The following is a 27460-nucleotide window of genomic DNA, read 5'->3' as shown; positions in this document are numbered from 1 at the left end:
AAATAATCTAAAATCCCATCAAATTGTATTACTGAAGTATAATATGAAGGTCAAGAGGGTCAGACTTGCAAACATTTCTTCTAAGAGGTTTTGGGGGGAGTGTTGTTCTCATCCATTTTTAATTTTCTGAAAAAATGTATGGTAGATGTGTGTGTACATAGATATTTGTTTTAGTTTACAAGAAAACACACTGAATAGGTGGATTTAATTCATCATTGGCTCTCTGTAGTTGAGAATCACTTAGACATATACTTTCCGGCGTGACTACTATGATAATACAGATTTATCAGTGTCTAATTGGGATAAGGCCCACAGTCAAAAGAATCCTCAGTCTAACTCTTTGTCTCAAAACTTCCAAGACCCAAATATCAGACTTCCAGCTCAAGCGCCACAGCAATACCAACCTTTTCTAGAGAAAAGCGACTTGCTGATCAAAATCTGGGCTCCTGTTGCTAATGTTCCTGAAACATGTTGCAGGAGTTCTATCTGGGACCTATGTGACATGCATGTCATGTGCCATATCTCCCAGAACAAATATTTCAGGACTAAATGACACTAAAGTTGTAATCCTGAATTAGAATCAAAGTGAAGCATGTCCTGGCTGGGTGCAGTGGCTCACACCTGCAATCCCGGCACTTTGGGAGGTCAAGGCAGGAGGATAGCTTGAGCCCAGGAGTTCAAGACCAGCCTGGGCAACATGGTGAAGATATAAGGAATAAGCTGGGCATGATGGTGCACACCTGTAGACCCAGCTACTGTGGAGGCTGAGGTGGGAGGATCGCTTGAGCCTGGGAGGCGGAGGTTGCAGTGAGATGACATGGCACCACCGCACTCCAGCCTGGGCGACAGAGTGAGACCATCTCAAATAAAAGTAAAAATAAAACTAAAAAGTGAAAGTGAAAGTGGAACATGTCCTGAGAATGAGTCCAGGACCCATTTACTATGGGGTCAGGTTCAAGGTATTAAATCTTCCACCCTCCATGGACTACTTTACAATGCCGAACTTTTACTACACCTGACAGCCGTGGAAGGAGAGAAACCAGGCTGAGGAGCAAGAATTGCAAGATCGTGACTTTCTGAATGCAAACCTAGGGGACTAGGAAAGAGTTTTAGAATGAAGACTAACGCACTGTAATTCATGAGTTTACTTACGTATCTCAGGGCTGATGTCCTTTCCAACAAATCCTTCACAAATTCAGATGAATACTTGTACTCTTCCACCTTTGCCTGTTCTGCCTTTTAAAGTTGAATTTTAGTGCAGTTCCATGTGAAATGTCTCTATTTGTGGCATTCTTCATTTTCAAATAGAGTAACATTTGCCCAGGACTGGGAGTCCAAGCTCCCTTTATCCTCCCACCCCAGATTACATTTCTTATTTCATGGAATATCTCATTTGTGACACCCCCCAGTAGATTTTTCACGTTTTGTAATCAATGCAGAGGCTAGTGAAAAGCATGTTTTCAGCGAATCTGTATTATGAATAATATTTCTTATAATGTTGTCTGGAAAAGGTTACAGGATTGTATGTGCTATATGAACCCAATCATGTTAAGCAAATGATCAAATGAAATATTGTGTAGAAAACAGAATGAGAAATAAAAGCAAAGCATTCACAAGGTGTCCTTTAGTGATAGAACAATGAGCAAGTCAATTTTTTTTTTATATTTTTAAAGTTTGTTACAATTAGTATGTGTGCCATCCAGAATTAAGAAACTCCTCTCAAAAATAATGTGGACACCAGTGTTGAAGAGTGAAGAGACTGGGCTCTGGAATCAATTGGACCTGGGTTTAAATCCCAACTCTCTACCTGTTTATAGATGTGTGACCTTTGGTCCTTAACTTCTATGATTCTCAATTATCTCAACTTTAAAACGGGGGTTATAATACCTACATGCCAAGGTTTTTATGAGAATTCAGTTAATGTGTATGAAGTGGCTAGCACTATGACTGACTCATAGCAACCACCCAATAAATTATGGCTTTAATTAGAGATTGCTAATAGCAGTATAAAGTCTAAAAGACTGTGAGAAGGATGCAGTCTTCTCAGAGGGGGCAGTGATGGCAAAAATTTGGCAATACAGAGAGGTTTCTTCACATCACCTGTTGTGGCAACGAGAGAACTGTGTGGAGACCGATCTCCATGCAGTGGGCCTACCAGGTAAGTCTAACATGTCATGAATAAGTGCTGTCTCAGGTCTAGGTGCAGAGTCAGGGTATCATGGCACCTAATGTATGCCCTCGTAATGTGCAACATGTGGCAGAAGAGGATAACTCTGTAGTGGTAATGATCTGCACAGAAGTGACATTGTCGCCAACAACACACAGCAGCCCACATGGAGGAATGCGGAAGGGGGGTGATCACATCAGTCCTTGCTCCGAGTGTTTCTGAGCACCAAGGAGAACAAGAGACACTAAGAATATTAGCCACAGTACTTGAAGTGTAGAACTGTGATGTAAAGATTGACTAAGTGAAGAAGTTGGGGCAGGGGTGCGGGGAAAGCTCACCGAGAAAAAAAGTAGACAAGTCAAGGGGCTGGAATGAATCTTCAGCAGGCAATGGGCAGGTGTATTAAAAGTCCCAGAGAAAGAGCAATGCAAGGATTGGAGTTTCTGGGCCTAACTGAGCAGAATTAAGTTGAAAATGTTAGCAGTAATTTCTAATGATGCAAAAAGTATGATCATGAACAATATTCTATATTTCATAAAGAGAGACTAAGAGAGAAGATATCCTCACTCGTCCACATCCGAAGAGGTTAAAGTTAACTAGTTAGTGCTCTAGAACCCAGGAATAACTGCCCTCTCTGTGGGGTTGCCTAAATCACAGGCAGTTCCTGGCAGGCCTCATCAGCGATTTGTCAGAATGAGTACTATTTCAGCAGCACCCAGAAATGTGCTCTGCAGATCAGTCTGTCCTCCCTCACCCAGTCTGTCAGTCAGCTTAGCCAGACTGACAGAGAGAAGGAAAACTCTGTGGCCTCCCAGTGCAGTAATGGCCAGAAAGTGTTTGACTCATGTAAACATCATTTAAACTGTTTACATGGAATTTTAAAGAAAACCAGAGAAGGTCAGAAGAAAGGCAGAATGCAGAGACTAATACATCTTTGGATATTACTTTGGTTACAATATTTGTTTATTTTAAAGTAAAAACCTCAAAGTATTTAAAATGCTATTGTGGAAGATAATCACATCATATATTTGTAGTTATAAAAATTGCTGTGCACTATCAGGGATCAACTCTGTCTTTATACAGAGAGAGACACGTACACACTCTTCATAAACAATTGCTCAAGCAAAGGAAAATGGTCTTTCAAATCTCAATACGGTTCCAGGAATTTAAGTTTATAGGGGAAAATGCATCATGGCACATTTCATCAATGTCAGTGAAGTCATCTTCTCATGTGAGGTTTATTAAAGGCATGTAATCAGTGAGAAAGAATGAAATATTTACAATTCCCAAGTAGACAGTAATGATGTTAAATGTGTACGATATAAATATATCAACCAAGTCAGTGGAAATTTCCAATTTATTTTCAATCAAAATTCCTTCAAAAATTACAACTCATAAGACAATATTTTATCAGTTACTCATCCATCTTAAGGGAACATAACTTTCCAACGGATAAAATCAAGAATGTAAATTAATCTATCCTGGATTATGTAATATGCGTGCCATACACCACTCAATATGCCAGGAAAGGCAGGTGGCAAAGTCATGCTCCAAAAGAGATCCAGGAACAGAATCAGGCGTCCTGGTTTTTTTTGAGGTATCCCTACTGACTGGCTGTGCTTTTCTCTAACCTTAGTTCTTTCAGTAAAGCTCTCACTGCACAAGCATAGACCCTGACCTGAGCAACGTTGGGAAGGAATCCAAGCAATGAAGAAAATGAACTCAATTCCACAGAAGCACGCACACGCACATACACACACACACACACGCACACACACGCACATACACACACGTGCACACACACATATGCACACATGCACATACACACACGCACACGCACACATGCACATACACACACATGCACACACACGCACACACACACGCACGCACACGCACATACACACATACCTGCACAGGTAAAATGCCCAATCTTCCCTAGACCAAAGCTGAGGTGCATTCTGAGCACAGGTGCATATTTTGTGGCCCCTTCTGAGAACAGGGTCAGGCCAATTTTGTCACTTATTGTATTCCTAGCACCCTAAACTGTGCCTGGTAGAAAACCCATGTTGAATAAATGTTTGGTGGATGAATAAATGAATGAGGGAACGCTGAGTCCTACCTGGAAAAATGCAAACGGTCAGCCAAAGTTTGCTGAACACCTCCTCTCACCCAGCTAATCCTAATCCTGTTCCTAAAAGATAGATACAAAAAAAAAAAAAAAAGGCAAACCCAGATCTGTAAAGAAACGAAGTCAGATTAAAAAGGGTATTTCTTACTGATTTCCCCCTTTTGGGAATTCATATGCCATGTTCTCTTAGTCTGAGACAATAAGGAATACTAGAGAAACAGAAGATTTCTTGCATCCCTGAACGGATTCCGGCAGAATATTTCAAGTTTCTAGATGGTCCAGCAAAAATTTCTGCAGGCTCTAAAACAGATCAGCAATCCACTAAACGATTAATCCTAGTCTTATTCCAATTAAGTCCATAAAACCCTTCTGTGCTCCTGCCAGTTCTGAAATCTCAGCAATTCAACCCCTGTCTCTGCCACACCCTGGCAGTACACAGGCTTGTGGGGAAGACTGGCACCTATATAAATCCACTGATTCAGGGCAACAGGCAAGAGAGTAATCAATACTGCACTAGAAGCTTCACAGAAGATGGCAAGTTCTAGGGATGCCCCAGACATGTAGAATGAGAATCATCACGGCATCAAGTCCTCTAAGCCATGTTTATGCACACTAACCTTTGAGAAGCACTTAAGTTAGAAGACCCAAGGAGTTCAGCTGGGAGAGGTTGGGACCTTGAAGTAGGGCAGTGGCAGCAGAGGTAGAGCCATAATAAACAACATTTACTGAGATTACTACATACATACTAGGTCCTGTGTATTTCACAAGTCACAATTTAATCCTTACAACAGCCCCGTTCGATAGGTGCTATTACTCCCATTTCCCACGTGAGGGTAATGAGACTCACAGTGTAAGTAGCTTGTCTGAAGTTACATAGCTAGTACCTGACAGCACTGGAAAATCAGTCTGTAAACATTTGCTTCACCATCTCCTCTGTAGTGCTTTTTGACTCTCAAGGAAGGTGATCTTTCCCTGTCTTGCTACACTACCCACCTTCTTTCTCTTTTACTAAACTCTGAAGTGATTACTCTAAAAGCTCTCTAAACTATTTTGGAAGCCCAACTGATGTGAAAGTGAGTATATGAGTAAGTGGGAAACTTTAGAATTCAGTTTATAACCACTACATTCTCTGGACAACACCACCTAAGCTTTTCTAACAGCCTTCACATTCACTCTAGCCCAGGAAAGCTCTCTAGCTACCCTCTCAGATGCAGTCTTCTACATCCTGTCCCCCAGCATTTTCCTGGGTTGTACATGAAGCCCCAAAGCAATCTGCTTCCTCTTCCATGGTCAAACTGAGTGCCCTTCCCACAACCCTTTCCTCCAGAATCCCTAAGCCATGTAAGAATTCTGCTGATCAGTATCAGGCAGGTGATTAAATGTTTGTTACTTTCCCTCCCTTATTTATCAACAGAATGCAACATTCTCCTTCCTTGGTTGAAAGAACAAAAATTCGGTAGAATTAAATTTCTACATTTATTGTATAACAATCCTCTGAAAGGAGTAGAAAGCCAGGTATTCATATTTACCTGGATATTAGCAGAGAAAATCCCAGTTATATGACAAAATACTCAAGCATGAATATCATCAATCTATTCTTGCAAATGATGACTGCCAAGTCAATTTTCATAACAGCTCTTCCTTCTCTGCCCTGGTTTGGGCCCATCTGACCTGCATCCATAGGCTGTCCTTGGATCCCATCTCTGTACTATCGCTCACACTTGCCTGCTCCTACCAATCCTCAATGCCAGACCTCAAGCTCAGGCCCTTTCATCTCAATTCCTGCAACCACCTCTTCCTCCATGGTCTCCATTTTTGCCCCCTCTAAGTCCATCCTCAGCCAGCGGCCAATATGATTTTATACACTGACTTGATCTGTCCTTCCACTTAAAGCCCTCCCCTGGGTCCCCCATTATCCCAGACTACTGGAAAGGCCCTGCTTGAAGCCCTCTGCAGCAAGTAATTTATTTGATTCTCACACCTTTTTGAGGTATGATCTGACGTTATCTTCACTTTATAGATGAAAAAACTGAGTCACAGAAAGGTAGCCCAAGATCAACCAGCTAGTAAGTAGTAGATCAAAGATTTGAATCCAGAGACTCTGGTACAAGGGTTAAAAAGTACACTGGATTTCCTTATATACCTATGCCACTGTTTCCAAGAAGTCTACCTGGATTACCCCAAGTCTTTCCTTTGAAGACCTCTTTTCCAAACCTTGCCCTTTATGTGCATTTTTCTTATTCTTCCACTAGAATGTAAGCTTCCTCGGGACAGGGAAGGCTTATTCCACTTTCTATATCCTCAAACACCTAGAACTGGGCACCACAGACACAAAGCGTTGGGTATTTGTTCAATCAAATTAAATGTATATAAGTACAAAAGATGACATAGAAAACTTGATACAAACTATGTTACCTTAACAGCTCACCCTTCTCTTTGCAAAGTGCAGTGACAGAATATGGTCCTATACAATGAGATGACAAAATAGAGGAAATGAGAATTTAGAATACCAAAATCAAAGAGATGTGGTCCCTAGGAGTCCTAGGATTTTACAGAATCAATAATTCCAGAGAAATCCAGCATATTTAATTTCCATAGTGAATTCTGTGTGAGGTTTACCAACCCCATCATGTCTAAAGACGTTTCAAAGGGTTAGAGAATGGGTAATGGCCTGTGGAAGCATTTACAAGACAAATCAATTCCAAGTTTCTTGCATCTAGTGGTTAAAGTGCTGTCTCACACTATCTATAACTGTCCAGGGCTACCTCCACCCCCAATAGGCAAAGGGAAGTTCATCATCCCTTTGATTTCCAGTAAAAGAACAAGACATCCTTGCAGGACTTTACCTCCTGAAAAAGGAAAATTAATCTGAAGTCTGCTACTCAAATGTACACATTATCACAGCTAGTTACAGTAGCTGGACAATAAAACCTAGTGAATAAGACCTATAGATATCCAGGTGACAAATACGAATTGTAAGATTTTAAGTGGAATTCAATCAGCCTGTAGAACTTAATGTTTTTCATTATTCCCAAAGCATGTCCTAATATTAAACATAGGAATCAATCTGTATAGGAAGCAATAAACCCCTGATACGAAGAAAAGAAAAGCTTCTGCTTTTCTTCTGGATGTATTGTCTGGTGCTATCTTTCCCTGATTGATTTCTTCAATCTCTATTTCAAAGGCTAGCCTTAATTTCCCAATGAGAGTGGTCTACTGTGGGATTCAGAGGGGAATTGCAAAGTTATTGTTAATGGTCCTTACATTTCTAGCTATGGCACAATTTCCATCCATTTGTGACCTTCTGCTCACTAGGAATGTGCCTATATACCAACCTTGATGTTCTATTAACCCATTAAATTCATACTCTTCTCCAAATTGACATCTTATAAAAATCTAGCTGAGAACTGATAGAACTATCAGTAAATTTTTATCTCTTTTAGATCTTCTTTTGATTTCCCTTAGACTTAGCCTGAATTCTTCTAGGACTGGGACACATGAAAGCACCTTAAGTTGAAAAGCTGAAGCACTGCATTTATTTCCAATACATTCACAAAGTGCATCCTCCGAGCCAGCCTTAGCAATACCAAGTGTGACAATCCAGAGATGAAGATGCCACAATCTCTTTCCTCACAAAGTTCACAGTCAATAAGGAGAGGCATTTAAGTCAATCATTATAACTCCACAATTAGAAAGGATTTTATCAAGATTAAAACAGTCTGTGAAATCTAAAAGACAGATAGAACTGAAAAATACTTCCAATTTTTGAATTAATTATGAAGAATATGTTACTATCATTCTTCTTCAAAATCACAAAAAAAAAACTACGCTGGGACTTGACAGGGAATCTGTCCTCAGGTCCCTTGTTATAAGCGTTCCTTGGAGATGAAACCATCCTCCTTATGTTACTTTTATATTTAAGCAATAAACCTCCCTTGGAATGGGGCTCATATTCAACCATAGTTAGTGAATTTAGATTTACAGCAGTAGAAAAGTATAAGATTTTAGAATAATTAAAGATAGTAATAACATTAAGTGATATTTATTACACATGAGGAAAATGGGTTCCAAATATTTTTGCTAACTTTCCCAAGGCCATCCTGAGAGTCCATGGCAGTGCCTGAGCACTCGCTTGCTGTAGTGTACTGCCTTTTCATTACTTAGCATTGGCCCTTTTTCAACGCTCTTGCCCATCTGCAAGTGTCACGTGTTGTTTCCTGACCACCCTCCTTACACCCACCGCCAATTTCCATCTGTGACCTTCAGCTCACTAGGACGAAGCATGAACATCCCGCATTTCTCCCAATTCTGGTTCCCTTGCCTATCAACAAATTACTTTGATGTTCTGTAGCAATTACATTTATGTCCAATAACTTTTCAGCAATTGATCTTGCTCTTGAAACTCACAAAAAATAATAAATATGCTGACAAAGTGTCTGTAAACACATCAGTGTTGTTCGTTGAAAAAAAAAAATAGGAGAGAGTTTGGTTTCCATCATGTTAAGAGCTCAGTCCCTTGACAGTGATTGCTAAGACACGGGATTTGAATATTTGAGAATTCCTGGTCTATAGCAAGGAGTGACAGTCCAGTGCACTTCAAACCTCTAGACAGTATCAAAGCTGAAGTGCAGCAGCATTTTAGGCTTCGGAGGAGGTAAGAATCTTGAAGTGCATTCCATCCTTGTCTCTTCCTCATCACTTCCCCCTCCAGTATTTGAGTTCTAGGCCCCTGCTACACCTCTCTCCCACCTGGAGGTCTCCTAAAGCCCCTTTGGGTGTTTGTTGCTGTCATATCCGAGTGGACCATGACACTGAACCAAGGCTGATACTCTTAGATGCACTCAAGATCCAAAGACAGGCCAGGCATGGTGGTACAGGTCTGTAGTCCCAGCTACTCAGGAGGCTGAGGCAGGAAGATCACTTGAGCCCGGGAGGTCAAGGCTGCAGGGAGCCATGATTATGCCACTCACTGTACTCCAGCCTAGGTGACAGAGTGAGACTTTGTCTCAAAAAAAGGAGGGGGGCAGGTGCGGTGGCTCACGCCTGTAATCCCAGCACTTTGGAAAGCCAAGGTGGTGGATCACGAGGTCAGTAGAGAGGCCACCCCGGCTAACACGGTGAAACCCCGTCTCTACTAAAAATACAAAAAATTAGCCGGGGGTGGTGACACACACGTGTAATCCCAGCTATTCAGAAGGCTGAGGCAGGTGAATCACTTGAACCCAGGAGGCGGAGGTTGCTGTGAGCCGAGATCGTGCCACTGCACACTCCAGCCCGGGCAACAGAGCGAGACTCCGTCTCAAAAAAATAAAAATAAAAAAAAAAGGAAAAAGAAAAAGAAAAGATTCAAGGACATATTATTGGGAATATTGCCCCTGAACACCTCCTAGAGAAATTTTCCTGTCTACTCTTCACACACTGTGACTCTATCCTATTTCAGCTACTCATTGAATTGAGAGCTACGCAAAATTGAGCTGACAGAGCTGGCTGTTCATGGCCTCTCTTGCTGGGGCTCATTAGTGGACACTTTATTCCTGTATCCTGCTCTTTCCCTCTCTCCTTTTTCATCATTTTGTCCCCAAGTTCTAATATGGGTTCCTCTCCAAAAAAAAATCAACCAAAGAATTTACCAAAAATGAAGAATGAGAAACTCAAAACGTGTAACTGATAGTTCATCTATAAGAAAAGATGTAAAGGGAGCATGTTCAAAGGAAAAGGTCAACAGGAGAAAATCCCATATTCTAATATCCTGGTTCTCTTTACCAGATAGCTCTTATATAAAAAGTAGAGACTCGTTTGTGGAAATAAAGATAACACACATCATGTAACACATCTTTCCGGAAGAGTCTTCCGTAAATAAAATTCCACTTATTCATTTAACATTAACTCATTTTATAGCCATTTTCTAAGTGTGGACTCTGTGGCTGACTCTGGAGAATAAAGGGATGAAGTCAATTTGTTCTGCTCCTTGGAGATTAGACTTGTAAATAGATAACTAGAATACAAGATCAAAATTTATAAATTCCATGAAAAAGTCATACATAAAGTGTTCTGGAAGCTAAGGGGGAGAAATAAAAATGAAGAGCACAGATGGAATACAGAAACAGAAGCACAGAGAGTCAGCATCTGGGGTTATGGACAGTAGGGAAGTGCCTGGGTTAAAGTAATCATACTTTTTCTTAAATGCCCTGAACTCTGCTAGAGTGAAGCTCAGGGTTCCCTGGCTAATGAAAAGCTCAGGTTGTCATTCTTAGACTCACAGAGAAAATAGACTGCACTGCTACTGAGATAAAGAGAGCAAACCATTATAGAAGAAAAACTACTTTCACCCATTATATTTCAATAGAATTTCCATTTCAATCCACTGAGGCAATCCAATATGTGTAATCTTGTCTAACAAGAAAAATAATGTGAAGTACTAAATGACAGCCTCCAACACCCCCAGAATAGAGGCTCTTTCTTTCCTGCACATCTCCCATCTTCACTTTCTCCAAATAATTTTTATTCAATGAATAAATGAATGAAGTAATCATGTTTTAATATTAAAGCACTGGAGTTTGCAAATGATTGCTTAAAAAGTTAAAATTCAGTCAAGATTACATTAGTCTCATGTCCATTTCACTATGCCTCTTTCCCTAAAATGTCTACAGCTTTTAAGCTTCCTACAGTTATTCCTTTGCTCCTTACAAAAGCTGAATAACAACTTATCCTTTGACTTGGATTCTACAGATCTGCATAACACTTTTAAAACTTCTATTATTACTCATGTAAGGGTAAAACTTCATTTTATATACATTTTCTCACTTGAGTTTATTAAAATTTATAGAAACTAGGGTTTTTCTAGTCACTCAGCTCATCAAAAAATTTTGCAAAGTTAGTAACAGGCTTAAGTTAAACTTGAAGCCTTTACTGGCTTGTAAGATTAACATTTTATATGACATTGTCCACACTGGATCTACCTTATATACAATATAAACAGATGCCGACTTTTACAAATTATGTATTAAACAGAATTCCAATCACACACACTAAAAATAAAACTCACCGAAACTTGATGCAAAGAATTTCAAAGTTTTGCTGAAAGGGAAAATCACATTTTGCTGTTTCCTTAAAGAAAAGTTAATTTGTCAAACTACAGGCAAACCCATTTTTCTACAGTATTTTAAAGGATGGGTTCTCAGAAACATGGAATGGGATTTGGTCTGTGACTTAAATGCCCAACAGATGATCCTGAAAAAAGAAAAAAAAACAAATAATATATTCTAAAACTCTTTTCTTTAACTCTTCAATGAAACAATCCACCTTCCCAGCTTCCTTGGAAGGGAAGGAGCCTTTTTGTTCTCCACAGCTGTGATGCTGGTGTCCACACTTTCTCTCCAACGAGGTGAACTCAGTTATCAAAACCCATCATCTCAAAGCCACTCAGAGAAGAGAGAGATGGGAGAAATCTCTGGCAAATGTCATCCCCGTGCAACAGCATCTAAGATCAGAGGGGACTGAGTCAACAGATTCATTCTGGATTTGGGGAGTTAGGCTTGTTTCTGTTGTCTCTGCAGCAGAGAAAGTTCTTAAGCCTGCAAGGCCAGTTTTTGAACCTACTGGAGATATCTCAGGAGTTTTTGATGCCTTCAAACCTGCCAGAGCCTTAATCAACACATCAGAGAATTTGACACAAAAACATTCATGACCAGTTGTCATAAGAAGTTTGACACTGCAATTAGCTGATGGTCTTCTGGCTCAGAAATAGCTGGTCAATATTATTCCTGGGGAATTCAATATAGCTAAGCCAAATACCACTGATCATATATATACAATGGTATCATACAGGTGACAACAACTTTCCTAAAGGTCACTGGTCCTGCAGAACACGAATACCAAAAGATGTTAATAGGATTAAGCAAAAATAAAAACAGGTATTAAGTGTTCCTTAGCAGAGAACATTTGAAAAATGCTGGTTAAATATACTGAAGCAGATTGCTTGACACAAGACGTCTCAGCACTTTTCATAGATCCAGGAGCACAGAGAATCTCCAAGATGACTTCAATGTGTCTTTGTCTTGTTTTATTTTCTATCCTCAAACACCTATGCATGCATTTTGGCTTATGCATGACAAAATGGAAACTTTGAAAGCCTAACAAATATGGAATGGTCTCTGTGACAAAAATACTAGTCTTAGGATCCCCTCCAAGGTTTATGAATGGTCCAGGGAAAGATGAATGTGGTAATAGCAGAGATCCTTTTTAACTGGTTTACTGGTTGCAGTTCAAAGTGCTCCCATAAAGGTCTCCAGCATAGCCTGCCCAAATACCTGGGAAACAACTCTAAGAATAAAGGACTCTCAGGGCGGGGCGCAGTGGCTCACGCCTATAATCACAGCACTTTGGGAGGCCGAGGCGGGCAGATCACGAGGTCAAGAGATCGAGACCATCCTGGCTAACATAGTGAAACCCTGTCTCTACTAAAAATACAAAAAAATTAGCTGGGCGTGGTGGCGGATGCCTGTAGTCCCAGCTACTCGGGAGGCTGAGGCAGGAGAATCACTTGAACCCAGGAGGTGGAGGTTTTGGTGAGTCGAGATCGCACCACTGCACTCCAGCCTGGGCGACAGAGCAAGATTCCATCTCATAAATAAATAAATAAAGACTCTGACCTAACCTTTCTTTTACAAAACAATTGCAATGACTGTGCATTATGGTATATGTCTCCGTCAGAATTATCTGTGTAAGATAAGTCTCCTTCAGGCAAACAGTATGAGCCATAAATTAATATGCTATTAATCCCTGCCATTGAAATAACTTTGAAGACAGAAACAAGGTAAAATCTGTTCACTATATGTACCACCACAGTAGAATTCCTATACTAAGGAAATGGACCCAAAATGGAATTTCAAGGCTGCGCAAGGATAATTTGTGTTTCTATTGAGAACTTTTTATTAAATGAGCAACTTAGCATAACAGAAATGTAAATCTCATTCTCTCACTCTCTTTGTCTCTTTCAAGACGAGGTCTCACTATATTGCCCAGCTGGCTTCTATTAATGATTCCTGGGTTCAAGCGATCCTCCCACCTGAGCCTCCTGTATAACTAAGACTACAAGTGCGCAACCACTGCACTGGGCTGTCTCATGTAATTTCAAAACATATATTTACAGAATTGACCAGCCGCATAGGTGGAAAAATGCCCCCTTTGAAAGAATTGGGTGAGAATGAGCTGTAATTGTTATATCTTAAGATTTATAAATCTATTTTCTATATCTATTTACTTTTTAATTACAGAAGTATCAAATTACATTTATGGCAAATCATGGAAAAAAACAAATTACATTTATGGCAATAAATATATGCTATGTTTTGAGAGAATACAATCATATAATAGCTATATAAACATAACATTACAGGAGTTGGCGAAAATTAACATTAAAGTTCACTTCTGTTTGCACCTGTTCTACAACTGAGTACACATACACACGTGTGCACACACACACATACACACACACACTTCTTATTGATCTACAGTCACCAATTTATCAAAACTAAGACATCTTCTTTCCTTCACTTGATTTTATAATTCTCTGAGGGAAATTAGAAGAGTGCTACATTTAAAGTGATCAAGTAGAATCTCAAGATAAAATATGATTTGCACTTTAAATCTGTAGTTGTCATTGGTGAAAATCAAGAACATCCATAAACAGATATTTTTATTATTGATGCTACACAATTTCACATGTAATCAATTCACTAGGATAAGAGTTGATTTTGACTATTTGAATGATGTTACATCTTGGCCTATGCTTTAAGCCTGACTGAGCAGTGGATGAATTACTAACTCAGGTGTTATTATTTTAAAATGCAGCTTATTGCTAGGCATGGTGGCTCACGCCTACAATCCCAACACTTTTGGAGGCTGAGGCAGGAGGATCGCTTGAGCCCAGGAGTTCAAGACCAGCCTGGAGAATACAGGGAGACACTGTCTCTACAAAAAAATCAAAAAATTAGGACTGGGCGCCGTGGCTCACATCTGTAATCCTAGCACTTTGAGAAGCCAAGGTGGACGGATCACTTGAGGTCAGGAGTTCGAAACCAGCCTGGCCAACATGGTGAAACCCTATCCCTTCTAAAATACAAAAATATATATATATATAGGCATGGTGGCAGGTGCCTGTAATCCCAGCTACTTGGGAGGCTGAGGCAGGAGAATCACTTGAACCTGGGAGGTGGAGGTTGCAGTGAGCCAAGATTGTGCCACTGTACTCCAGCTTGGGTGACAGGGTGAGACTCTGTCTCAAAAGAATAAATAAATAAAAATAAAAATAATTTTAAAAATAAAAAATAAATTAGCTGGGCATGGCACTACATGTCTGTAGTCCCAGCTACTCACTGGCTACTGATGAGGCTGAGGTGGGATAATTGCTTGAGCCCTGGAAGTTGAGGCTGTAGTGAGCCATGATTGTGCCACTGCACTCCAGCCTGGGTGACACACAGAGAGAGACCTTGTCTCAAAAAAGAAAAAAAATTCCAGCTCATTACTTAGATTTTCCCCACTTACAACTTGATGATCCGTTTCAAAAAACAGAGGAATCTTACTTCCATTACAAGTACATAGTAAAATATAAAAAGGTAAGTACAAAAGTAAAGTCTGAAAGACAAAAATCGTTTTCTTACCTGAGAATGAGAGATTGAAAAACTGATGAATGTTGTGTATGGGCACTGGATAGTCTATCCAGACCATCTTAGAAAAAAGAGATGTTTTTAAATAAAAAATAGCCTGTCTAGCAACACCAGGGAATTCAATAATCACATAACTGAAAATAAAGGTAAGAGAAACTTTTCAACCACCAAGACTTTCCAGATTAGAAATGACTTTTCATAGTGTTACAATTCTCACAGAAATGCTATCGATTGGAGAAACTGGGAATGTTCATCACCTCCCCCCACCCCCGCCAAAAAAAAATGTTCTTAAACTGCTTTTAGCTTTTGCACGAAGCCAAATGTCTTTAGTCTCCTCCCAATTCCAGCCCCCTGCAATCACCACGATGGTTTACTTGACCAAAGGGACTGAGCTTTCTGATGCTATTTTGTCCAGTGGTCTTTGATACAAGCCCTAGAGATGGTGTTTAGATCTGCCTCTAAGGGAATTCTCCTTTTTCTGCAATGTAAAGACTCTTACTTGTAATCTTTAACTTGGTTTATAGATACAAAAGTGCGTGATGGCTGGGAGCAGTGGCTCACACCTGTAATCCCAACACTTTGGGAAGCCTGAGACAGGAGGATTCCTTGAGCCCAGGAGTTCAAGACAAGCCTAGGCAACATAACAAGACCTCGTCTCTATTTTTTAATAATAAAAGAAGAAAATGTAAGTGTTGATGTTCCAAAACTTCTTTTAACAGATTCTATGGACTTGCTTCACTTTAGGCAAATAGCATTCTTGCCTTTTCTGAGGGACACACCATTTTTGCCTCTGGAGCACACCAACGCCAAAGCCAAAGAGTGTAGTCCCCAAAGAGCAATCTGTTTCTGATGTTTGGCAAAATATACCCCCACAGCATCTACTGGGTGTAAAGGTAAGTGGAACCTGGATGTATGGACTTGAATCCCAAAGTACGTCATTGTTTTTCAAGTTTTTCCAGATTCAGGTAGAATGCACTCTCACAAATGTTTTCCTCAGCTTCCTTCTCCCTGAACCCTCTAGAATTCATTGTCCGCTACTGTCTCAGGGCACTTGTCACTTTCTAAGACGTATGATCACTATTTGACCCCTTGTCTGTCTCCCCCAGTGGAGTATGAGCACAAGGCCAGAATGCGGTCTGATTTCTCCCTGTCTGCAGCACCTAGCACAGGGCAGAAGCTCAAGAATCATCCGGTGACATGAACTGGAGCCACTCCTCCACAGATGACTTTCATTCACATCAGCCAAGGAGCATCTGGCAAGCACCTGGCTAGGTGCCCACAGTTGGCACTTATGCCCAGTGCTTAACTTCACTAGTGACTGGCACTTGGGACTACCTGTTTGGCATAATTGTGATCTCAAGGAAGATCCCCTCACAAGGTTTGTCGCTTGAAGCCATTGTGAAGCAAGCAAGAGTAGTCATGTGGACTTTGGAACCCACTTAGTTAGACAGGTTTGAGTTTGGTTTGGTTTATTAAATTCATGTCTACCTTGCCTCATTACAGACAACATGTTAGTAAAGGGGAAATACAAGAAGTTCAATATATGATTTCTCCACAAATATTTATTGAATGTGCTCTCCTATTACAATCACATGTGTTCTTGTCTGGAGATTTTAAGTATCACCACAATAAAACTGTCTCGGCCTGTCACCCAAGGCTCTCTATAATACAACCCAATTCACCTTTCCAATCACACCATTCCTGAATTCCAGGAAGTACCCACTATTATCCAGACACTCACTCTTCATTCATACTGCCCAGCCTTTGCTCATGATCATCTCCTTGCCTAAAATGTCCTTCCCTATATCTTTACTTAATGAAGTAATATAAATCTTTCAAAGCACTTCCCCCAAAGCATCTTCTCCAATAAGCCTTTTCTGATCCTCTCTCCTCCATCTCCACAGCACCTTGCCTGTACCCCTTATGGCACCTGCCTTACTTGGTACTGTATCAAAGTCCTGTATTGTCAGTCTCTCCCCGATCAGTGCAGCGAATAGGGCAAGTTTCTCTCAGCAACACAAGGCTATCTAAACATAGTCTGTAAAACTATGAAGAATAACATTCAGCTAGTTGAAAATTGTGAAAAATCAAGAACTCTTTACTTCTCCAGAGATCATGAGACGCAGGAACAGAACGACCTAAGACATAGAAAAAAATGTAGGAAAACGTGCAGGACAGATGATGATATAGTTTGAATATTTGTCCTTGTCCAAATCTCATGTTGAATTGTAATCCCTGAGGTTGGAGGTGGGGCCTGGTAGGAGGTGACTGGATCATGGGGGTGGATCCCTCATGGCTTGGTGCTGTCTTCTCCATAGTGAGTGAGTTCTTGGGAGATTTGGTCATTTAAAAGTATGTGGCACCTTCCCCCAATCCCACCCCCAGCCCCCACCCCACCCCAAAACTTCCCCTCCCTCACCCCCCACCCCAAACCTCTACCCCCAGCATGCCCTTTCCCCATCCCCCATCACCACCCCATCTTCCTGCACCCCCTTTTGCTCTAGCCACATGATGTGTAAGCTCCCGCTTCACTTTCCACCCTGAGTAAAAGCTCCATCCAGAAGCCAATACCATGCTTCCTGTAAAACCTAAAGAACTGTTAGTTAATTAAATCTCTTTTCTTTATAAATTACCCAGTCTCAGGCATTTCTTTGTAGCAATGCAAGAACGAACTAATACGGATGACTCAAAATGGAGATAGCCATTTCTGTTCATATAAAGGTATATTTCAAGTGAACCATTTAAAAGACATCTTCATGAATCATTTAATTAAGAATTTGATAGGTGAGTTTTTCTCTGTCTCCAGTCCATTTTCAATTTAAAATATTGACAGCCAATCAGTAAAACAATCTAGAGAAAATGATACTGGAACACTTCATTAAAGGACTTTTTAAACAGAAAGATTTACATATATAAACGAACAGAAAAATTTAAACCGTAGAGAACCTGAAAGTATTACAGATTATAGTGGAATATTTTAGGCCACTCCCAGTCCATATTTATTACGGTTTCCTCTACTTGATGCCATAGGAATTTACCAAGGAAGAAAGAATACAGTTTCTAGGACAGCGGGTTCTACATTTCTGGCTTCTGGGCAAATCAAGTTATCTACAGTGATTTCAAATACTTTTATTTATTTATTCATCATTCATGCCCCCAAACATACTATGGGCAAGGCACTGTGCCTGCTGTTTTCATTGCTATTGTTATTATTGTTGTTGTTGTGGGGGGTTTTCGTAAATCAAAAGGACCTAAAGAAAAATTAAAATATTATTATTTCAAAGAAGAGCTATAGCTCTTATAACTTACAACTGTCAAAATAATTCTCTAAAAATCGAGCAGCTGGAACGTTAAAAGGTGTTAAGAAAAATCAAATGAGAAAATCAAAGCGGTCAAGTCAGGCTAGATTCTCTAACTGAAGATGCTAACATTTTTATTTACTATGCAAGGTATCTGGGCACTACTCAAATTTTCTGAGAATTGACTCACAAGATCAAACTAATTTTAAAAGAGGACGCAAGGGGAGCTCAAGCAGACAGGCTGAGAAGAGGTTCGAGGTTAGCTGTTGCAGAAAGAAGAGAAAAAGGTTGCAAGAGAGGATGACTCCCAGACATGCTATGAAGGAGGCAGACTAATATGAGAAGGAACAAAGATTAAGAATTAGATGTGTCGCTACTGTTATGGGCCTGGGGCAGTGGGAGCTAAAGTAGCTGAAGGTCAAAAGGGGAGAGTGTTTTTTCCTAAAGAAAAACTGAATCGTGGAAAAGTACTGAGAGAAAAGTCATCAACTTTAGGTTCTCTTGCATGCTTAGGCATCAATGAGACATGGAAGAAACTCCAACCTCTATTTGACAAGAATTGTCAATTTGACCACATAGACATGAGTCGAACAGATGACTTGGAAGTCTCTTTCAGCTTGGGGAATCCATGACTCTACAAGACATGTTCACGGAGAATATTTGAAATTAGACGAATCACTTGAGCGCCCCAAGGGAGTGACATGGGGAAAAGAAGATAAGACCTTGGAAATATTCTATTAGATGGGTGGAGGGAAAACACAGCAGCAAGGAGAGAGAAAAGAGCCAAAGCAACTAAGGAGGAGATGAGCACAGATAGGAGCAGCCTCTCCACTTTGGACAAAAACGAAGCAGCTCAGGATCCCGGAGGAAACTAGAAATGAACTGGAAAAGACAGATAAAGACATAACGTTGTTTTGCATAATGCCAAAGGACAACAATTTCAGCACTCTAGAACTCTATGGCACCTCAGTCTGTTCCATTTTAATAATCTGTTCTTCCCAAGTAACGTCTTAAGTGCAAGTTTTGCCAATGTTCAATTTATTAGCAATGACATTTACAAAATCGCCTCAATCCACTTTTCTTCCTGGAAACACCTAACCTGAGTGATCCCCCAGCATTGCACAAAGCCTATCTGTCCATAAAGGCTTAGCTGGCCTCTGTCGTGAGGGGGCCTTTGGACAAAGGAGAGAGATTTGCATAAAGGTGGTCAGCTTAATACAGCCCCTGTTTGAGGCTGTACAGCATTGAAAGGGCCATTCTCCAACCTGGCAGTGTAATCCTAATGGAGAGCTTTTCTCCCTGAGGCTGTGGTGGGCCGCTTTATTTAGCTGACAATCCACGGTAAAACAATGAATCAACCACCTCCTTTTAGTAAAGCTAAGGCAGCTGGCAGCCCACAGTCCTGACAGCTTACCACATAAGAAGCAGGACAATTACCAGCCTCAGACCCAAAAGGTGCTCCATGAGGGAGTGACCACAGCCAGGGCTCCTGGCGGCATGCTGGGCATTTACCACTCAAGACAAAGGTCCCACAGCCCAATCTCCACACAGGAAAGGGGCTGTGGGAGTGCCAGCAAAGCTGTTCCCTACAATACTTCCCAAAGAGATCAAACCCTTTCATCACTACGTAGCTCCTTGGCCAGTTTTGTGGAGCTCTACAATCATTCCCCTTTAGAATTCTGGGAACGAGCCAGGCTTCTTGTTTCTTTTTACAATTTCATTTTTTAAAAGGAAATTTATTTTAGGTTTCTTTTTTAAAGAGTGCCAAATTTACAAAATAGAAAGGAGAGACAACACAAGCATAATTCTACCACTCTGAGGGAAACATTGCCATATTAGAGTATTTCTTTCCAGTCTATTTTACATGGCTGTGAACATTCTGTAAATACAGTTTTTAAATCAGGGCAAGTCTGAGTAGAGAAACAAACCCTTTAGCAATTAGGTTTCTAATTAGGTTTCTCCTAATTTATTTTACTTTATTTCAACTTTGAGAAGAGGAACAGAATCCTAACTTCCTTTAAATCCCTTATCTTCAAGTAATCCCCAGCCTAACCCCCAGTTCTCCTGAATCCTACCCCACTGTTCTGCCTACTGCAGGGATGCCTTATCCCAAAAAGCAGAGAAGTTGTCTCCTAGAAGCCGTTGAATCATTTTTTAAAAAGGGCCATGTCCATACATAAAAATCTATACCCAACAAAATTAATTTAAGATGGATATATAAATTAAGCATCAATATCACTTAAAAGGTCAAAAAATATATACCACTGAGTGAAAAGGTTGACAATGTATGAGCCACATTGTTCTCAAATTAGAAAAAGGGGCCAAGGAAACCTTTCACTTCCTGAAAGAAATGCTATGGACCTCCTCACTTAAAATTATCTCTGTAATTGTTGCTGACTCTTGGCTACCTGATGCCAGAGCCCCTCTCCCCACCCCACCCTCAGCCCCCACTCCTGTGCCATTCCTTTTCTCAATGCTGATGGTTAAGACACTTGCCCATTAACATGAAGCTCTGCAAATGCCCTGGCTGCCAGCTACAATATACTCTCTGTTCCATACACTTCAAATGCCTTCTCTAATCACAAGTTAGAACTTTACACGAAAGCTCTACCTTGTTTCTTGTGGAATGTATAAAAAAACAAAACAACTCTCAATGAGAGTTTCCAGATTCTTCATGTTGATTGACTTTGTTTGTGAATTTCACCTTAAAGTACAATCATTTTGTGCAGAAAGACTTCAATTTCCCCCTCAAATTCCTGCCTGTTACTTTAAAGCTTTCTCATTTCAAAGTGCTGTGTGGTTCATGTCTTACAGCACAGCTTACACCTATATTTCTGAAGATGATTGGCAAAGGAGGCTGATATGGGAGACGGAAAACAGTAAACAGCCCTAAGTCCTCTGTGAGGAATACCCAGGAATGTTTCAAAGTGATCTTGACGCAGCCCAAGGAAGAGAGTGAAACTGCCACAATTTATTGTCTATACTAAGGAATGTATTTATTGCTTTCTACTAGGAACTATTAACCTACAAGTTCATTCTCCCAACTGGGAGACCTAAAGTTAGAGGAGAGCAAGCCAACAAAATATACTTGCCTTAATCCACACTTTAAAATTAATAATCCAGTGACTTAAGTAGGGGGAACTGCAAAATCAATGGAAATCAACACCCCTCTTGAGATCAGAATTCTTGGGATCTAGTCCCAGCTCTGCACTAGCTGTGTGATCTCGGGCAAGTCACCTAGCCTGTCTGAGTACCTGTAAAATGGTGCTAAGCCCTGGCCTCCCTACCGCATATGGCCACTCTCAGGAGGATCAGATACCACACGGGTGGAGAAGTTCACTGAAAAGTCTAAGGTGCATTGCTCACCCACATATTTGGTGAAATGTCTCAAATGATAAGGATCACCTTAACCTTGAATGTTAAGGTTCACCTTAACAAGGAGACAAGCTTAAAGAAAGACACACTAGGAGTTCAACACTTCTTGGATCCTTTCCCTAAATATCAGTAGTATTCATGAAATCAACAAATATTGCAGCAAGTGAAACATACATCATCAAAAAAATAAAAACAAAAAGGAGAAATCTTGGAACATTGTGTGCATACATACATTATGGTTAAATATCAACGCAGAAAGAAGAACAGTATTCACATTCATGAATTTAGGCTTTAATTTCCAAAGCTAAATATTAGCTTGATTGAGTAATATCGTGCGCCTTGATCTCAGGTATTAGCATATAAAAGAGCTGATGGCCCTTAGCTCCCTGCCATCCCAAAGGTACAACTTGTATATTTAAATATGGGGGACATTTATTAGTGGTCATGAACACTCTATAATCAAGGAACAACCAGTTACCTAAACAGTGTGCTTAATTGTTAGAAATAGAATCAGAAGAAAAACTCACAAACGTCCAAAACATCCTACCCTACTGCGACATTAGCTAGACTCAAGTCAGAACACACGCACTCCATAAATACATATCAAATAACAAGAACGGTATTCCAGTTCTCATAAACAACATTTGGAAGTCAATTTAATATTTATATAGTGTTTGGAGAAAGCCTTGCCGAAATCTTAAGCCCTTGATAAAGGACAAGGGGCAAATGTAAAGTTTCAGTGTAAACTGGGACGTCAAAGGTAGTTTGTATTTTCCATTAAAAAATATGACAATTGTTCGGGCATGGTGGCTCACACCTGTAATCCCAGAACTTTGGGAGGCCGAGGCGGGCAGATCGCTTGAGCTCAGGAGCTCAAGACCAGCCTGGACAACATAGCAAAACCCTGCAGTCTCTACAAAAAATACAAAAATTAGCCGGGCATAGTGGCATATGCCTGTGGTCCCAGCTACTCAGGAGGGTGAGGTGAGAGGATCGCTTGAGCCCGGGAGGCAGAGGTTGCAGTGAGCCAAGATCATGCCACTGTACTCCAGACTGGGTGACAGAGTGAGACCCTGTCTCAAACAAACAAAACAAAACAAAACAAAAAGACAATTGCTTAGATCTTGTCTTTTAAGAGACTGACTTTCGGGGAGTACCTCCTTGAAAATCTAGTGGAAGCCTCTGTCACACAGACCTTTGCCTATCAACATTCAGACAGAATCTAAGTTACATCAGCATGACTAGACACAGCAGCTGTTTATGGCTAGAGCAGGGTAGGCATTGACTCATTTCCCTGACACCAGAGCCACAAAGAGGTGCTAGTAGTCCCCAGAAGCCTCTGCCAAAAAGAAACCTTGAGGACACTGCATCTTTATTTCCAGCTATGACTACTCCTTTGAGCTCTGGCTCTAGAAGCATATGCAGTGCCTTCCTAGATGCTTCACCAGCACCTTATGCTCAGGTCCAAAACTAAACTTACCCAAATTGCTCCTGGTCCCAGTGCTCCTCATCTCATTGAGTGGAATCAGTTGTATAAAACAAAAACTTGTAGGATCACTGCTAACAGCTCCCTCTCCTTCACTCTGCCTCCAAACAATCCAGCCCAGCAAATCCTGATGAGTCCACCTCTAAATCAGGTGTGGTACGTATGGCTGAGCATCCCTGACTCGAAAATCGAAAATCCAAAACCTGAAATGCTCTAAAATCTGAAACTTTATTTTATTTATTTATTTATTTATTTTGAGACAGATTTCACTCTTGTTGCCCAGGCTGGAATGCAGTGGTGCAATCTCGGCTCACCACAACCTCCACCTCCCAGGTTCAAGCAATTCTTCTGTCTCAGCAACCTGAGTGGCTGGGATTACAGGCGCGCGCCAGGCTTAGCAGAGACAGGGTTTTCCCATGTTGGTCAGGCTGGTCTCGAACTCCCGACCTCAGGTGATCCACCTGCCTCAGCCTCCCAAAGTGCTGGGATTACAGGCGTGAGCCACCGCGTCCGGACAAAATCTGAAACTTTTTAAGTGTAAATATGACACTCAAAGGAAATGCTCACTGGAACATTTTTGGACTTCAGATTTTCAGATTAGGGATGCTCACCCAGTAAGCATAATGCAAATACGTGTATTCCAAAATCTGAAATCTGATACACTTTTGGTCCCAAGCATTTTGGATAAAGGATATCAACCTGTATAGGGAATCACTTTCTTAAAATCCTGCCATGGCTCCCTACTGTCCAAGAAATGAAAGGCAACCCCTCAAACTGATCCCTCCTCTTTCAAAGGCCACAAGGGTAGCCACCCTCACCTGGTCACCTCCTGCTTCGGAAAATGCTAGGCATTTTTGCTCCTCCATCATTTTGTTAGTATGTGTGTCTCCCTCTGCCTTCTCCTTCCAGAGTTATTAATCTCATAATTCAAAACCCAATCTAAATCTTCCTCTTTGGGGAAGATGGGCTGAGGCCCTAACCCAGGATAAATTGATCACTCCCTTCTCTTTGAAGTCCAGTGTCTGGGTTTCTTATTCACATATTATAGCTCAAAGCAAATAATGGGATATAATAATTTGTTTGCACGTTTCTCTGCTCCACTAGCCTATGGACTCCCTAAAAGCTTGCATCTTTATTCTCAGTTGCTTTGCCCTATATCTTAGCTCAAAACGTGCCTCTAACAGAACTTTTGAATATGTGTTGAATGAAATGTTGCGACTAAAACCAGGAGAGTTAAACTACACTTTTATCACAAATTTTCGTTTTACTACCAACAACCAAATGCTCTCCCCATAATCCTAATTACCCTATCAACCCTATCAGCTTTCAGTTAAGAGTAGGAGGATTTCTAGTCTAATTCTTATCACCCAAGAAACTGGGTATCTGTGAATTACTTTGCAAAGAAATCTGCACATAAAGGCCAGCCATTAGAAAACCACTTCCGGCCGGGCGCGGTGGCTCACGCCTGTAATCCCAGCACTTTGGGAGGCGAAGGCGCGCGGATCACGAGGTCAGGAGATGGAGACCATCCTGGCTAACATGGTGAAACCCCGTCTCTACTAAAAATACAAAAAAATTAGCCGGGCATGGTAGCGGGTGCCTGTAGTCCCAGCTACTTGGCAGGCTGAGGCAGGGGAGGCAGAGCTTGCAGTGAGCCGAGATCGCGCCAGTTGCACTCCAGCCTGGGCCAGAGCGAGACTCTATCTCAAAAAAAAAAAAAAAAAAAAGAAAAAAGAAAAAAGAAAGCCACTTCCCACTGGCTCCTGACTTGCTGGGAAAAGAAAAGAGGAACAGCCCTCACGCCTGTTCTTTGCTGATGGAAGAAAGGTCCAATTCCCGCCCCCACATCCTCCCTCCATCACTGCCAACTCTCCCAAGGAAGTGCTAGGCTAATTTCAAAGACAGATGTCTCTCTAAGTAAGTACTGACAGATTGGAGGGCATCTACTGGCTACATTGGCCTGAATACTTTCAAAGTCATGAGTCCAATGCTTTCTGCCCATTCTCTTTAGTTTGGTGGAAAGGATTTTCTTTTGCTGCCTGAGTGCCTTTACCCCTCAGTACTCTCTGTTCTAGAACTGGCAGAGAAATAAGCACAATCAATCTACTTGAGATACAACTGAGCTTACTGAAAGAACTAAGGTTAGAGAAAAGCACAGCCAGTCAGTAGGGATACCTCAAAAAAACCAGGACGCCTGATTCTGTTCCTGGATCCCTTTTGGAGTATGACTTTGCCACCTGCCTTTCCTGCATATTGAGTGGTGTATGGCACGCATATTACATAATCCAGGATAGATTAATTTACATTCTTGATTTTATACATTGGAAAGTTATGTTCCCTTAAGATGGATGAGTAACTGATAAAATATTGTCTTATGAGTTGTAATTTTTGAAGGAAGTTTTGACTGAAAATACAGGGTCTTGCTCTGTTGCTCAGGCTGGGGTGCCATGGTTCATTCATGACTCACTGCAACCTCGAACTCCCAGGCTCAAGCAATCCCTCCCACCTCTGCCTCCTGACTAGTTGGGCACCACACGCCCAGCTAATTTTTTTTTTTTTTATTTTTGTAGAGAACAGGTCTCGCTAAGTCCGCCCTAGCTGGTCTCAAACTCAGCCTTACGAGTAGCTGAGACTAAGGTGCCTGCCACCGCACCCACGTTCGCCTCCATTATAGGTCTTCAGATATATGGCTGCTGCCACTTTCACGCTAATCTGACTCCATTTTGTAAAAACACATTTTCTAAGGTAGCCACAACTTCTGTGCTCTCCGTCTAAGTGTGACCAAATACACATCCTGACATAAACTCCTCATCATTTGAAATCCAAAAAAGCAAAAAACAAACCCAAACAACAACAAAAACTTCAAGCAGATCCTTTGAAAAGCCGCTACTGCCTTGAAAATTGTTAAATCTGAGATTTCACGCGCACAAACTGCTCAGTCTGCTAAAAGCCGGGCAAACCTCTCGATATGTGCGCCCACCCCAGCACACCATCCTCGACTGTGATGTAATGGAGACGTGCCCCAGCCCTACCGGACAGCGCCTGGCGTTCTCACCCGAACCGCCCGCTCAGGCCGGCCTATTCGCAACACCACACGCTTTCCTTTCTTCCCAACTCTGCTTCAATTTCTCGAACTGTCCAAAGAAAAATCAATGGGTGCCTCCTATGGTGCACCAGCGATGGTGCCCAATGCAGGAGGAGGTTCAGAATGTCGGGGTCTTCCTCGTGAAACCCCCAGCTACCCACCGCCACCCCTCCCCCTCTGCCTCATCCCAACCAACCTTCCCAGGATGACCAGGAAAACGAGGGTCCTGCAGGGAATGTCTCTGACGGAGTAGCTTGGGCTCCTCAGCCACCGAGGGACAAAGGGCCTGGCTCCCCGCCGCCACCCCAAGGCATTTTACTTTGGAGTAGCTTTCATTAACAGACTTCACTCACCCTTGTGGAAGTCTTCACTGCTGGAGGCTGTAGGGACTTGGGGTGCCTTGAAGCTCCTCCCTGTGGTCTCCGGTGAGAGCCCGGGAGCCTGGTGGGCACCCGGAAAGTCTGCAAATGAGGAGCAGCTTCTAACTGACTCCTCAAGCAGTGAGCTCCCCACGGAAGTGCGCGGGCGCCAAAGTGCAAAGCTCGTGGTGGGGGCGTGGCAGAGGGCGGGGTGGGCACGGAGGCAGCATGGCGGCAGAAGTGGGGGGAGGAGTGGTAGCATTTTTCCCTAGACCTCGCGATGTTAAGGTCCGAGATAACTACTGCCTCTGGAACTGGGGGTGCAGATAAGCCACTTCAACGTAGCCCTTACATTGTCGAGTCAAAAGGTTCCACCCCAATCCAGGCTCTCCACCCTCCCTGCAACCCTGAGCACTACCCGAGCAGCACCTAATGGAGCCCAGAAAACATATGGATCCCAGAAAAGAGGGGTCTTTTTGAATCCAATCATGGCTCTATTGTGGAACTGAGAGGTGACAGCGTGCTGGCAGCCCTCGCAGCCCTCACTCGCTCTCCGCACCTCCTCAGCCTTGGCGCCCACTCTGGCCGCCCTTGAGGAGCCCTTCAGCCCATCGCTGCACTGTGGGAGCCACTTTCTGGGCTGGCTAAGGCCGGAAGCGGCTCCCTCAGCTTGCGGGGAGGTGTGGCGGGAGAGGCACCGGCGGGAACTGGGGCTGCGCATGGCACTTGTGGGCCAGCGTGAGTTCCGGGTGGGGGTGGGCTCAGCGGCCCCCCACTCAGAGCAGCCGGCCGGCAAGCCCCAGGCAGTGAAGGGCTTAGTACCTGGGCCAGCAGCTGCTGTGCTCAATTTCTCGCCCGGCCTTAGCTGCCTCCCCATGAGGCAGGGCTTGGGAC

At 42.0% G+C, this 27460-nt stretch overlaps 1 protein-coding gene across 1 annotated transcript in view; it reads right to left on the bottom strand.

The window, feature by feature from the left end:
- The window catches only part of PASD1 (PAS domain containing repressor 1), a 105528-nt gene extending 78734 nt beyond the window's left edge, over positions 1 to 26794 (bottom strand). The window contains exon 1 of the mRNA XM_012498767.2: positions 26561 to 26794. The gene's annotated coding sequence lies outside the window, so the exon portion shown is untranslated. The remainder of the gene's footprint in view (positions 1 to 26560) is intronic.
- Positions 26795 to 27460: the final 666 nt, after the last annotated feature.

This window comes from Nomascus leucogenys, chromosome X, assembly GCF_006542625.1.
Source record: "Nomascus leucogenys isolate Asia chromosome X, Asia_NLE_v1, whole genome shotgun sequence".
Classification (NCBI taxonomy): Eukaryota; Metazoa; Chordata; class Mammalia; order Primates; family Hylobatidae; genus Nomascus; species Nomascus leucogenys.
Note: the sequence above shows the minus strand (reverse complement) of the source record. Positions and strands in the feature narration are given on the sequence as shown.